We start from the raw sequence: 15268 nt of genomic DNA on the forward strand, positions 1-15268 counted from the left end.
GGGTATGATGTCTCTCCATTGTATGCTTGTTGAGCCTGCCTATTGTTTGGGTTCAAATTTGGTTGGGTAGGCATCTGGGGTTGCTTGGGTGGAGCAGAGTGCAAGAGTTGTGGTTGGGTAGGTGGTGGAGGCAATAGGGCTAGAACATTGTTAAATTGGGGCCTCCACCCCTGGTGTGGGGTATTCCACTGATGTTGTGGCTAAACATAAGGTTGAAATGATTGGTTGCTAGCTAGGATTGATACTAAGATGCATAAGACCAAGGAGGGGGTGTAGACCAGGAAGGATGAGAAGGGAGTCCCCAAGAAGGTATAGTCATGGTTTAGTTGGGGTTATAATATGCATCGGATGACCCTTGCATACCTTGCTAGTATGGTCTAGGCCCAAGAGGTCTCCTTTGGTTGATGTAGCAAAGCTACTTAGTGACATCTTCAGCTCCTTGATATACAACTTTGAGTCTAGGTAAAGAAGGGCACTTGTCTGTGGAGTGGTTTTCTTCATAGATTGAGCAAATCTTAATACAGTTCAATGGACATTCATTCCTAGGATGCTTCCTGGTTCATCTAGGAAAAAATATGGCCAAGCCTCTCTCTGCTTCCTCTTGCTTCCTTTTGATGTTCATGGTGTCTAATTGTAAGGCAAGCATTTGCAACATATCACTTTTGAAATCTTCCAGCATATTTCCAATTTCACCCTTGATGGATAAGTTGGAGGACGATGTAATGGCCATAGGTTGACTACCCCTACCCTTTTTCCTGGCTGCCCTAGAATGTTTTCTAAAGATAGTCTTAATATCCTCATAAGGTAATTGGTAGACATATCCTCCTGCTATCATATGTAAGGTATCCAGAAGATCCTCCCTTATTCCTCTAAGCAAGGCTAGCTTTAGTGACTCAGGGTCAAGTGTGCACCTGGCCCTTTTGTAACTGAGCTGGAATATTTCTTCATAGCCTTCTAAGGATTCATCCTAGCGTATGGTCATCCTGAAAATCTCATCTTTAGTTTCCTTTAACCTATAGTAGTCCCTATATTTGTTGTTAAAATTTTGTTGCATCTGAGCCAAGTTGTGATGGTATCTCCAGGTAAACCCATGAACCAGTGCAATGCTGCATCCTTGAGGGTAGATGGAAACAGTTTTAACTTTTTCTCATCATCTGTATAGTCATAGGTTCAACATATAATAGCAAACTAAAATAGGAAAGTGTCAGGGTCCTCTGTGGTCAAGCCATGGAAATGAGGTAGAGTAGAGGGGCTTATATTCTTCATCTTAGTGTCCCCATTGGTTTCCCTGATGGGGAAGGCACTCTCAATTCTCTCTCTATATCCCCTGTCATTTTGGTTTCCATCCATTGGTTCAATAGGAATGGGTTCTTCCTCTTCTTCTTCCCTTGTAGGTTATTCAAATATGTAAGGTTTTTCACCTAAAGGTTCTTCCACTTCACAGTCACCGAAGAAGAGAGAAGGTTGATTGTTGGATGCAATGGGGGTATTTGTCAAGAATTTTCGTAAATTGTCCCTATTCCTACGAGGCATGAAAGGAAATTTTTTGGGTTGGTTTTTGTAAGATTTCCTTTAAATCTAGAAAGTACTTGTAGAATGGAAAGGAAAGCAGCTAATGGCAAATGAAAGAAAGGAAGCTACTAGATTACTTTTGCATAAATAAAATAATGGAAGAAAATTGAAGACTATAAGTAGAAGAAAAGAAATTTGGAGACTAGAAAATAGAAGAAAGCAGTAATTACTTCTACTTAGACACCTCCCCGGCAACGGCGCCAAAAAGTGATGAGCCTAGGTATTGCAACAAGAATGCTGCAACTCCCAGGGCTACCAACTTTACTTATCAACCCGGGGTTCGTACAAACTTGGAGGTGACAGTGCTATATGCACAAGTAAAAGTGAAGGTACTGCCTGTTGTCACTACTCATCTGGCAAGAAAACCCAGGGGTTCCAAACTAGACTTCTATAGGGTCAGAAGAATCCTAACTCTTTGATGGAAGAAGATAAAATATATCCTAAGGGAGAGCTACTTCTACTGCAGTATTAAAGAAAACAGCATGAATTGCTAAACCATACCATAGCCTAACTAACCATCCAAACAACTATGCTAAGCAAAATTGCTAAATTAACACTAATCTAATGTTTCTACCTAAGTTGTAGAGGTAAAGAGCATCAAAACTAGACTAAGGTGTAAGCAAAGGAAACTAAGCTAAATCAGTTTTCAAGCAAAAGAGAAATCAAAGGTTGAAATCAATTAAAGGAGGACGTAAGGATGCAGTAACGCATAGGGACCATTGGATTGATCAACGAAAAAAAGATGGATGGTGGATATCTTATCGTGGGGCTTAAGAGAATAAATAGATGAATGGGGTTAATGAACAGGATGAACATCGGAGGTTGTATCATGAGGGATTAAGTGAATGGATGGATGAACAATGGAGATCGTATCGTGAGGGATTAAGTGAGTGGATGGACGAACGAGGTTAATAGGAGATGAATGGCCGAGATCTAATCGTGGAGATTAAGTCAAGAGATGGATGGACAAGGTTAACAGGAGTGATGAACAGTTGAGATCTTATCGCGCGGGTGAAGTCAAGAGATGGATAGCGGAGATTGTATTGCGGGAAAAAGAAACGTGTGGAAATGATGGAGCGAGTTTCTAAGGCGGTAAGTATTTTCTCATGCACCCTCAAGGCAATAAGCAGAATTCTGAAATTTCACGTGATTTGCCTTACTGTGCGACATGTATCACGAGAAAACCACTTTTCTTGCGTGCTCTCGGGCAGATAAAGTTCGTACACTAATCCGCGCGAGATTACGCGATAACTGTTGAAATATGGCAACAAGAATATTCCAATTGATTTTTTCCTTGAATTAAATTGTGAATCAAAATCAAATTTAGTCTTAACAACTACTTGGAAATAATTAATTAATTTATTTTAAATTAATTAGTTGGAGAAATTCAAGTTAGAAGTCTTTCTGAAGTCATGCAAGAGTTATCCCTTAAATTAAGGAGATAAGATTGAGTTATATTTGAGTTGTAATTAGTTAACTCAGTTTACTGAGTTAATTCCAGTTAAATTAGTTCCAAACTGTTTGAGGAACTAATAGTGAGTTAACGGTCATTTGATGCATTAATGCACTCAACTAGTGCTGCTCCAGTTAACTGAAGATTCCCTCATCAGAAACTCATGCATGTCTATTCTGAGAAAGACCCAGTTGAGATTAATGTTCAAGGATAGTGTACTATTAGTTGCATGTGTTTTCTCATGGAGAAAACTCGAGAAAACACATGCATGCAGTCAAGGATTCATCCTTGAGGATTACGCAGTTTTGAAGGATTGGTTTTCCACTTGGTAAGAGGCTAATCATCCACAAGGAACATCGCAAGGAAATAGGAGCTTGGAGGGCAGAGAGGAAGGCTGGAGAGAAGCCAAGATTTCCTATGAGCATCTGTGAGGATTGTATTGAGAGCTAGCTAGCTGTGAGAGCTAAGGCTTTATAGAATTCCTATGTATTTCCACCATGTATGATAATACAATAGTGTGGGGTTTTTAGCTAAGGCTTTCCCCAAAGTATTTTCATGTGTATTGTGCCATTGGTTCTTCTTCTTCTGTTCATATTGTTCAGCTCGATCTTTAAGCTTCTGCAAATTGATAGTAGAAGTAGGTTATAGTATTTTTCTTTGATTTATATTGCATTATTGGGTTAACCTGTCACATATTTTCCACAATAGTTGTTGGATCAGGCGGGGCTGATCAACGGTGGATATGGTAAAATCTAGTTGGCGATTGGGTGAAGTGATAGTCATCGGATTAGGCGAGGCATATTGACGGTGGGGGTTTAAAGCACATAAAGTGATCAGGTGACATGATAGTCGTCGGATCAAGAGACAGTTCGACAATGTAGATTAAAGCTCGTAAAGAAAGTGGTGGACTCCACACGAGGCAGAAATTGAAGAAAATAATGAATCGAATGGTAATTCTGAAGGTTTGTTGGTGATCGGACAACGAGGAAGTGATGCAGCAGGAACGTGCTGAAGGCGGTTTTAAACGAAAACGACAGAGAAAACCAGTGCGGATGAACAAATAACTGCATAAAATAGCGAATTCCCCAGCTCATGCAAGAACCAGAAACTTGTGTTTTTGGGGCTGTTGAAGGGTCCCTTCCTCAAGTCATGGTCCGAGAGGGAGGAGATGAGGTCGAGACACTTGCACACAACCTGACAGTGATATTTTTCCTCTAACTAACCTGTGAACTAAAAGAAGGCACAAATGGAAGTAAATTGAAGAAAATGCAGCTACTGAAGCAACTGAACAAAAAAACCATGAATCATCTGCGTTATACTGTGGTATGGAAATGCAACTATTTAAAAAAATAAACATAAAACCATGAATCTACTTAAGCAAATGAACATAAACATGAAGCTATGCTACTTAAACAAATGAACAATGAAAACCAGGAAACTATGCTAGCATACATGTATAGTAAAGAGGAGCTTTGGCTACTCGGGTCGGGCCCTAACCCAAGAGCTTCAACCCTCGGAGTTAACTTAGAGCTGGCTTAAACATAACTCATTCTTATTATAAAAACCATGGATTACAGAACAAATGTCACAAGTCTCTTGCAACTAAGAAATAAAGTAGGGTTTTACAATGAAAGTCTGAATCCTATTGAGGTCCTAAACCTCTCTATTTATACATCTGAAGTCTCTAACAACTTCCTTCCCATTAGGGAGGCTTGGCCTCTAACTCAAGAAAAATTGGTTTCTGTCCTTTTCACTTGCTCGGTTGTCTTCTAGTCTTCAAAGTGATGGTTGTTTGCACTCCGAGCTGGTGGAGGAATATTCGAATGGAGGGGTAGTAAATGATAAGGTTTTACCTCCTATAATTACTCTCCCTTGTCCCATTCTAGTTTTACCAAGGTCTTTGCCATAGTTCCTTACTTTTATCCTTTATACCTGCATTTTTCCTTGCTTTTATCCTTTATTCCTACATTACATGCACATTAGACCACAAAGCCAAATATCCAACTCTAACTCATTTCATAAACAAAATATAATCAAAAGTATGCAATAAGTTGTGAGAATAGTTGGTTTGACTAAGCTAGGAGGTGAATTAAGGCCCATATAATTATTCAATGATGAGGCTCATCAAATACTTATATTTTTTGAAAGCAAATGAGAGGTCCTTGTGGTAAAGACAAACCTCAACTTTATGAGCAAAAATGCTAGGGATTGTGAAACACAACCCTCTAAATGTGGAATCGTAGAGATTTGCGATATCCCCACTAAATAATATTTTGCTAAGTATATCTAATTTTTTCATTTTTGACATTTTGATGATTGAGGGACTTAGGAAAAGTGGGTTGAGTAGACCCCACTTTGTTTTTGGAGGAAAAAGGTTGTGTGCATTAGATAAAAAGGGAAAATTAGTTTGCTAGTGAAATGTGGGGGCCACAAGGAGGGAGTTGGAACCACAAGAGGAATTCTCACTAGAAGAGAAAGGAGGTGTGAGTTAGTGGAGATTGGGGCCCACTAAGGCATAAGAGATCATCACTTATAAATATCACAAGGAGGCTTTCCTTTTGCATCTTTTTCCTATCTATCTCATGAAATCGAACTCTATTGGAGTTGTTGAGCACAAGAAGAGAAGTGTTGTTTAGCACAAAAGTCTTAAGTGAAACTTCACCCTGATTTAAGAGAACTTCAAGTGTCTCCCTAGTGAGGAAGATGGGAAGTCTACTTACAGGCTTCCATGAAGATTATTGCACGGGTTTTCACTTAGTTTTGTGCACTAGTTGGGTGCAAAAGTAGTTCAAATTTCCCCTTTGGATATCAGCTATAGAGGTTCATAGCCCGGAGGATTTGCAAGAGCTTTTCCCCATCTTAGCTGATGATTTGACAATGATTTTCTAGGGTTGTAGAATAGGGGATTTGTGGAGCTATTTCTCTTGATTTTTGGCAATGCGTAGGTGTTTCTAGCTAGCTCTGCATAGGGGAAAGAGAAATTGGAGTTGAGAAGAGATAAGGCCTGAAGGATGGATCCATTTTTAGAAGAGTATTTTTTAGTGATTCAAGAGACATTTCAATGGAGGATTTGGGCATCATTTCATAGTGATATTCTTGTAGTGTGCAAAGCTAACCAGTTTGGTCAATTCACATTTCTTGGGGGCTTCTCGGTCAGCCGAAATTATCCCAAGATGTTTCTGGGTTTTTGTGGGTTTTGTGTGTGGAGGCTGAAGCTATTTTTTCGTAATTTTCTAAGTAGTTTTGAGGGAAGAAACTCCAATTCCCTTCCAATAGCAGTTGCAAATTTTTTTTGGTAGTGCGAGTTACCTACTTGAATCACTTCCAACACTTGGATCTACACATTTTCACCTGGCTTTTCATTGCTTGCGGAAGCAATCCCAAGTTCCATTTTTCTTACTTTGTTGTACCCAATTCCAGTGATATTAATAAAATGGCTCAACTTTCTTGCCCAATTTATGTGGTTTACTAATTGTTCATGCAAGTTTAAATTTTTTATTGCAATAGTTTAATGCATGTTCTTGATTTTCACTATCATTTTATAGTTGGAATATTACAGTGGTATCAGAGCATGTTCTTGGCCAGATGTGGGAAAAACAGTAGGCGATGCCACCCAGGTACCAAGAAGTAGTGTTTCATAGAGGACGAGGTAGAGAAAGAGGTCGTGGTATAGGAAAAGACCTCGACCTTTTCTTAGATACATATTATTGAACGCACTAGGGAGCCACACACATTGCAACATAACACCACCCATATGTATGGTCAGACTAGCCACCCTACCATGCCTCATTTTTTGGACGAACCATAGAGATAGAGAGAGAGATTCATACACTTTTGCAGACTTGATAAGGTCCTTTGCAGATGGGATTGCCTTGTATTATGCATTGTGTTATCACATTAACTCTGATTTTAAAAAATTTAAGAAAATACTGACAGTTTCAGTGTCAACGTTTTAGTTGTAATAAATAGGGAAATCATCAATAGCAAGGTTATTAATTCTTTAATGTTTCGATAATGCTTTCTGAACAAATTCGCTAACAATGGGCTTACCAACATTTCCGATATAATTGATAGGCTGATTTTCAGTGCTAAAAAACGAATTTCAAATTTAAATTTTAGAATTATGCAACCATGTCAGTGGAAATGATAAGGTTTGCAAGCATGCCACAAGTAAGTGTAATGTTAAATCATTGATTTTTCCACTACCATTAGTATATTTTTTATCGACTAATCATGGTTTAAAATGTGAATTCACCCTGAGTTGCAATGATTTCCCCAAATTGTAATGATTTCCCCTCTACACCAATTAAGCTCATTTCACTTCGTAAATTGGTGATTTCATTTGTATGTTTGGTTATTTTTCTATGAAATTAGTAATGTCTGAAAATATTTCATTCAGCTTCTCCTGCAAAGATCCAGGATCAAATCCCATTGTTTTCATTTCCAACTAAAGTTTGCGATGGGGAAAGGCGACATGGCTAACCGGGGTGAGCCCAAAGCACCGGATCTATTGATGATCTATCCTGACATTCAAGATAAATTTCAGCATGAAGGGTGAGAAGAATTCTTCCACCGATGCACAAATTATCACGATGTCGTAGCCAATGCATTTGCTCGAGGTTTTGATGCAACCATTTGGAAATTGGTAGACTCTCTTCTCTAGTTATTGAGGAGCTAATAGCAGAGGCTATGAACCTACCTACAGATGAAGATAATGTTTTTAGAAGCCATGTATTAGCTAGGATCGATGTCCCATTTTTCTTGAAGACAGAGTTCAAAGACAAAAATTGGAAGACACTGGTGGAAAGATCGTGGCTGGAGGATAAATGGCATGGCCTACTTCACATTACTCAATAGTACTTCACATGTGAGGGGCATTTCAACCAGGTAAACGTTTAACACTTTCATTTTCTAGCACATTTAGTTGGTTAGGTTAGGATGAACACTTTCTTCTATTTATTAGATAGTTTAAAAGACATTGTCACTTGTTTTAGAGCTAGAAATGATCTTTCTCCTCATTTTGTCTACCATAAATCTCTTATAAAATTGTTGTTTTAAAACCAAATTGAAAAAGAAGGGAGAACTTGGAGTCATTTCTTGTTTTGGTGAGGTTTCCAACCTCAACCCCCCAAATCTCGAAGAGGAAGGAATAAAGGTACTAAACAGGGGAGGAAAACTCATGTAGGAGCTCCTACTGAGCCAACACCTAGCCACAAAGAAAAATAAATCCCTTCATCATCCTTTGGTCCTAAAATCCCTAAAGGTGATCAAAGGAAGAGTATCAGGCTCAAGAAATTAGACCCTGCATCCCTTGAAAATTTACCCACTGCTATCAGTTCTCCTCGGGTTGTAAGTCCACCCTTTGAAGCATCCCCTGCAGACAAGAATGTACTAGAAAATATTAAAGGCAAGAAAATTGAAGAAACTCCATTGTTTGAAACTTTTAAAGGAGGAAAAATACCCCATACAATGCCAAAAAACAAATTAAGGTTTAAAATTAAACTTAGAAGCAACCTAGATTTTGCCAAGGAGGTAATTGATGTAGATAATCTACCATTGAAGGACCTTATCATCAACAAAAAGATGACTGCAGGCTCTAAAAAGATCAGAGATAAAGAAACTAAAGGAAAAGGTCCTATGGATACAAGGCAAAGCAAGAAATAGAGGTTGGAGAAGGTGGGTGTGCTTCTAAAAGCAACCAACACACTCAGCTAGGAGGCTTGGGTCAATTTGAAAATTTTGGTTATGCACATAAGAAACAAAATTTTTGGCTTTATCGCTGACAGTGTGCTTAACAACATATTTACATACAACAGAGTAGGGAGTAGCTAACATTCCCTCTATCAGCAATTTTGAAATAAGCAGGAGCTGGGATCTGCATTGTCAGCAATTTTCAGGAATAGGAGCTAACATCTTCGTTGTCATTGATTTTGAAGAGGAGAGTTGACATCTCTGTTGTCAATGAACTTTGGCAAGAGAAATGTTGACATTCCCACTGTCAATGAATTCTAAAAAGTGGGAAGAAAGGAACGGGTGACAGTCAGTCTAGCAGTGAAATCTTCAACTCAGGAAACCAAAGAATTTGACAGCGGCAGTATCAACAAATTTCACCAGGAAGCTCGAGGGAAAAGGAACTCTAACAAAAAAGCAGTTTTTGGTGAAGGATTGAACATGTTTGCAGAGGGGCCTATTTTCTAGTGAGGGTTCAGTTCTATCAGTTAGGGACCCATTTCTATTTTTGAGGACATTATTCTGAGGCTACTTTTTCTTAGCCTATATGTTAGCATATTTTCGAGAAAATATTTTATTTTAGAAAAAACTTAATGTAATTAAATATATTTTCCACATGCATAAACTTAGAATATTTTTATATTTTTGGATTATTGTAATTAAGTCTGAAGCTATAATCTTGTGATAAGTTGATGTAATATCTATAAAGACAATTTCCGAAGAATGAAAAAATATTGGTTTTTTTGTAAAAACATTATCATTTTGGTATAATTGAGCAGGTCTTAAATATATTGCAGTTTTGATGAGCATATGCAGAAAATTCATGTGAAGTAGTTCCATGTTCGCTATTTCTCTGTTTATGAAAAAAATTCTTCATGTCTAGAAACTTTAGTTTTTGAGATTGGGATTCATTCATTCTCCTTTCACGTATTTCTCATTCATTAGTACTTGTTTCTTCTATCAGCTATAATTATGTTTTCTTTTATGTTTTCTTCTTCTAAATCTCTCAAATTGTCAAAGGAGTTATTACTACCTTTCTTTTTGTGTCATGCTCATTAGATCTGTAGCATCATTTGATAAAACTGGACTCCATGCCCAATGGTGTGTTTTATATACAGCCCAACCAAATTTCATCCTACAAACTAAATCTAGCCATAGAGCTTAAAGTGTAAAACCTACTACTACAGTGACCTAGAGTAGTTGTGTTTTAGGGAGAGATACCTCTCCATATTGAAGGGATAGATTTCAACCTCAAAGAGGTTCGAGGTTACCTTAGAGATTTTCCCTAACAACCAGGGTTTCTCTAAGAGATAACACATTGGACCCCAGGATCAAGAGGGTTTTATCCTTTGGATACTTTTTCCATCTTAAGGAGAAGAATGTATCAGGAGTGGGAACCTCATCCAGAGAGGGTTAGTAGAATTAGAACTAGGATACACAACAACTGGTAGGGAATATTATACTTCTAAACTTTAATGGGTCAGTTAAGAGTTCAACTAGGGATTGGATATAGAAGCTAGTCATCTACCTCCATTTGAACCCTATGCAAGAGACAATTTTTATTCATCTCACCACTCTGCACTTGGATGGAGATACGTAGGAGTGGTGGTAACACATGTTGGTTATGTTGGGACATGCCACCATCACTTCCTACACTGAGTTCACAAGGAGACTTATAGAGATATTTGACTAGAAGGATCTAGAGTTACACATTCGGGAGATGGCTAACTTGAGATGGACAAGAAACACTTAGGAATATATGGAAAATTTCTAGAGACTATCAGCGATGATCTTTGATATCGCGGAGGAAACATTGATCATGCTATTCATTGAGGAGTTGGAAAAGTAGTTACGCAGTTAGGAAAGGGCTTACATGCTCGTATCTTTGTAGGATGCCGATAATCGGACCAAGGACATGCTTGTTGTGTTCCCTAAGACTAAAGAACTAGTGCCTTCCAGACCCATCTTTCCTCACAAAGGTAAGGACATTAGACTTCCTCAAAAAGAGTGGGCTAGACATAGGCAACTAGATGATGAGACTAGCAGAGATGTCGGGAGGAGGAAATCGTGCTTCGCATGCCAAGAGTCGTGGGCACTTTCACATCGGTGCACCAAGGGCAAGGTCCACTATATAGAGGTGTTTTTAGATAGTGAGCCAGAGAAGGAGCAGGTCGAGCAAGAGGTAGTCAAAGGTGAGGTAGATCCACCAGGTTTTGGAGGAAACTCACCTTTTCCTACAGGAGGTGTCATTGCCTCACTCAGGGGAGTTCTAAAGTACTTCACATTGTGTATCAGAAGCATTGTATAGCGACAACGTGTGTTAGTGCTACCCACAATTTTTTTGATGCACAAATGGTGGAGTAGAAAGGGATACATATAAATACCATTGAGGGGTTTTTAGTGTTGTTTCCTGGGGACCTGACCATTCAATGTACTAGATATGTTCCCAGGATGACAATGACCATGCAGAGTTATTTTGTGAGACACTATTTCTTTGTAGTTAATGTGACTGAAACAATCATGGTGATGGGTGTCCAGTGGATGTACTCCCTGGGGCATGTTACTACAAATTGGAGGAAATGAGAGATGGAGATTATGGGGCTAGATGGTAAATTGGTTGTGTTGAGAGGCATGAATTCATACCCCCCATAGTTAGTATCTGCTAACCATATGGACGCCAATTTTTGGCATGGAGATATAGCATGGGCGGTGGAATTACATATTGCAGAGACAAGGACTCAGGCACGATAGCCACACCCAAATATTTTAGCACCACTAGAGAGGCACTAGGCAGTATCTGGGGACATTCCTCCAAGCCGTCCACCAAATAGGGATTTTGAGCATAAGATTGAGCTGGAGGAGGGGGTGTATGCAACCATTATTAATCCATATAGACATACCAAGGCTTACTGGGATGAGATTGAGTGGGTTATGCAAACATTACTACTCCATATAAACATCCCAAGGATTAATGGGATGATATTGAGTGAGCTATATAGGAGTTATTGGCATTGGGCCACATCAAGTTGAGTTCCAATCCCTTTCCTTGTTTGATAGTGTTGGTGAAGAAGAATGATGGGAACATTTGCATGTGTATAGATTTTCAGGTCCTGAACAAGAGGATGCTAAAGAATTGGCACCTCATATCGCGCATTGATAAGTTGATGGATGGGCTTAGAGGAGCCAAATACTTCTTTAAGATAAACTTGTGCTCCAAGTAATATTAGATTTGGGTGAGGGAGCAAGAATCCCGAAGACCATCTTCGAGTGCCACTATGGAAACTTTGAGTTCCTAGTTATGCCCCTTGGGCTAATCAATGCTCCAAATACTTTCCATTCTTGAATGAACCATGTGTTCTATAAGAAGTTGTGAAAATGTGTTTTGGTATTATTTGATGACACCTTGATATACAACAGGATGAGGGAGGAGCATCTTAAACACTTAAAGGAGGTATTATGCATCCTAGAGGATCAAAAGTTATATGTCAAGATGTCTAAGTGGAGTTTGGGCTTACAAAGATGTTATATCATGGCCATGTGATTGATGAGGACATGGTGCATGTGCATAAGGAGAAGAGTAGGGTCATTATGGATTGGCCTACACCCAGGAACGTGACAGAGCTATGAGGGTTCCTAGGTATATGTGCCTACTACATGTGGTTTGTAAAGGGGTTTTCACATCTGGTCGCACTTCTCACAGATCTGACAAAGAAAGGGGCTTTTGAGTGGAAAAATGTGGTGCAGGAGGCCTTTTGGAACCTCAAGAGAGTCATGAGAAATTGTCCAATGTTGGTTGTGCCTGAATATTCATAGCCTTTTGTTTTGTAGTGTGATGCATTTGGAGAGGGAATTGGGGTGGTGTTGACATAAGGAGGACATGATATAGCCTATGAGAGTCGGGAGCTTTAAGATTAGGAGAGGTTGTATTATATATACAACAAGGATATGTTGGCCATTATGCACATCTTGGCCAAATTATGGCAGTGTCTGGTGGAAAACAGGTTCAGGGTGAATATTGATCACAACAATCTTCAATTCTTCCTAGATCAAAAGGATTTCAATGAGAGGCAACAAAAGTAGGTCAGTAAGATCCATGCCTATGACTTTGAGATTGAGTATGTCAAGGGGAAACATAATGTAGTGGAAAATGCACTATCTAGGAGACCTGCGACACTCTCACTCATGAACATTTGGGGATGACCAGTATAGGGTGATGGATGAGGTGATCTACTACAAAAATAGGATCTATCTTTTAGTTTTTGTAGCATTGGATATGTTCTAGTCATGAAATTTGGTGGAGAGGCTAGAATACATGAGATCTCAAAAAACCAGAAATTGTTTATGGATATTCCACCTAGAGATGACTTAATTATATTATCAACCAATTTTTTAAATATTTCCTAAGTCTAAACTTTGGGAATATGGTTAATTAATCAGAATTAATTAATTCAAGGTGTGAATCATCTAGAAACTCATACAGATCGAATTCAAGATGACCCTAGCCATTGATTAAAATTTAATCTTGGTCGTTGGTGCTCCAATAGTGGATTATAAGAGGAAGTGTTAAATTTAGATAACAATGGTATGTTCTATGCTTAGTACAATTGCTTCAAAGTTATTTTAGTAGCCCAATGCCAATTTCAAATTTATATTTCCAATAAGAATTAATCACATTGACAGTAAAAGTAGATAAAACATGAAAGAACATGCAAAAGACAAACGAATACAAAAGAACACCAGATTTGGCGAATGCTAGGGCAAAACCCTTTGATCAAATCTTCTTATTATTATATCAAATGTTCAATAGAGAGAGAGAGTACAAAAGTTAAATTGACTTGCCAAATATATAGTCAACTACAGTCAAATCAACCCTAACCAGAAAGTCAAAGATGGTCAAAGAAAGAATAGAATGTCCTCAAAACAACGCGATCTTCCTCAATCAAACTTAGCCTGATCAGGAGGTCAAAGTCAGCCCAAAATGATGACAAAGTAAACAATCAAACTTGGTCAAATTGTTGTCCTGAAATTTGTGGTCAAAGTGCTCAAATACCTTGGTTTTTGTGCCAAAAGTTGTGGCTTTCCCAAACAGATAATCTCCTAAAAAATTCGAATTCAAACTCTCCTTGGAAGGTCAAAGTCAACTCTAGTCAAACTACATAATTTTTTGAGATTTTTGGCCCCGCAATTCTAACCTATAATTTGACCTCCTTGTGCCACACGTGGGAGAGAGATAGAATGCCTAATGTTGTACAAACCAATGAGAGAAGGAGAGGTAATGTGTGAGTGATGATGATGCCAAATGAGATGAGAGGTCACTTGTATTTACACAAGTGATTGAGGATGAAGAGTCATGTCCTTTGGGCTTCATGAGCCTACATGATAATGTGGTTGACCTTGACAATTTGAACATGTGTGGGCATAAATTCAAAATCATACTTCTGCTTGTCCAAATGAGACATTATTTATATAAATTTTGGTCCTCTCGAAAAGAGGAATTTAATGCAATCATCATCTCCATCAAATGAGTTGTCCCAAGGTGGAATTTAGCCCTAGTTTCCAATTTTAACACTCCCTCTCAACTAGGGAGAATTCCACCTATCAATCATCGATCATCATGCCATCCTGTCATCACATACCATCTCTGTATCTCATCTCATATCTTCTTTGTTGAACACTAATATGAATAATGAAGAAGAATCGATCGAGAGTGAGTCACAAGACGTTACCACTCTCCACTGACAAATGTCAGACTTGATCCCATATCGAGTTGTTCAACACCATGCATCCTAGACATAGGGAGTATGACAATACATGATGCATACATCGGTAGTGCTATGGTCCCTATACACGTTTCCCAACGCATTGGCTAGATGAGAGGTACTTCCCAAGAGCCCCAAACTACATGTGTAGGATGTATGCTAGGGCATCAACAGGAGAAGGCATCAACAAGAGAAGGTGAACCACTCATCCTATGCATATGTCAATTGTAGGGGAAGGTGAACCACTCACCCTACACACAGTCAACCATCATAGAGTATCACAGGGGAAGGTGAACCACTCACCCTACACATAGTCAACCATCATAGGGTATCACAAGGGAAGGTGAACCACTCACCCTACACACAATCAACCATCATAGGGTATCGCAGGGGAAGGTGAACCACTCACCCTGTACACAATGCACCAATAAGAGAAGGAGAACCACTCACCCTTTGGTCACGCATAGATCCAAGAAGTACCCCAAGCCCCCAGGAGCTCCCAGAGCTCATTGTCCATCTCAAGCAGGACCCTCATAGGAGGATCTTTCCACAAGTCCAAGTCTCTTTCTAAAGGCTAAGAATTTGACCTTCCCTAAGGGATTTGTGAGGATTTTTATGACCTTCTCACCAGTCCTTATGTGTTGGAGCCTTATTTCTCCCTATTGTACCATATCACAGATAAGAGAATATCACTTTGGTTATTGCAAAATGATCATGGTGGTATACAACACGTGCTCAAATATCTCACTAAAGA

This window comes from Pinus tabuliformis, chromosome 3_1 (assembly GCF_031772625.1).
Source record: "Pinus tabuliformis cultivar Carrire ecotype Pingquan chromosome 3_1, CPIR1, whole genome shotgun sequence".
Lineage (NCBI taxonomy): Eukaryota > Viridiplantae > Streptophyta > Pinopsida > Pinales > Pinaceae > Pinus > Pinus tabuliformis.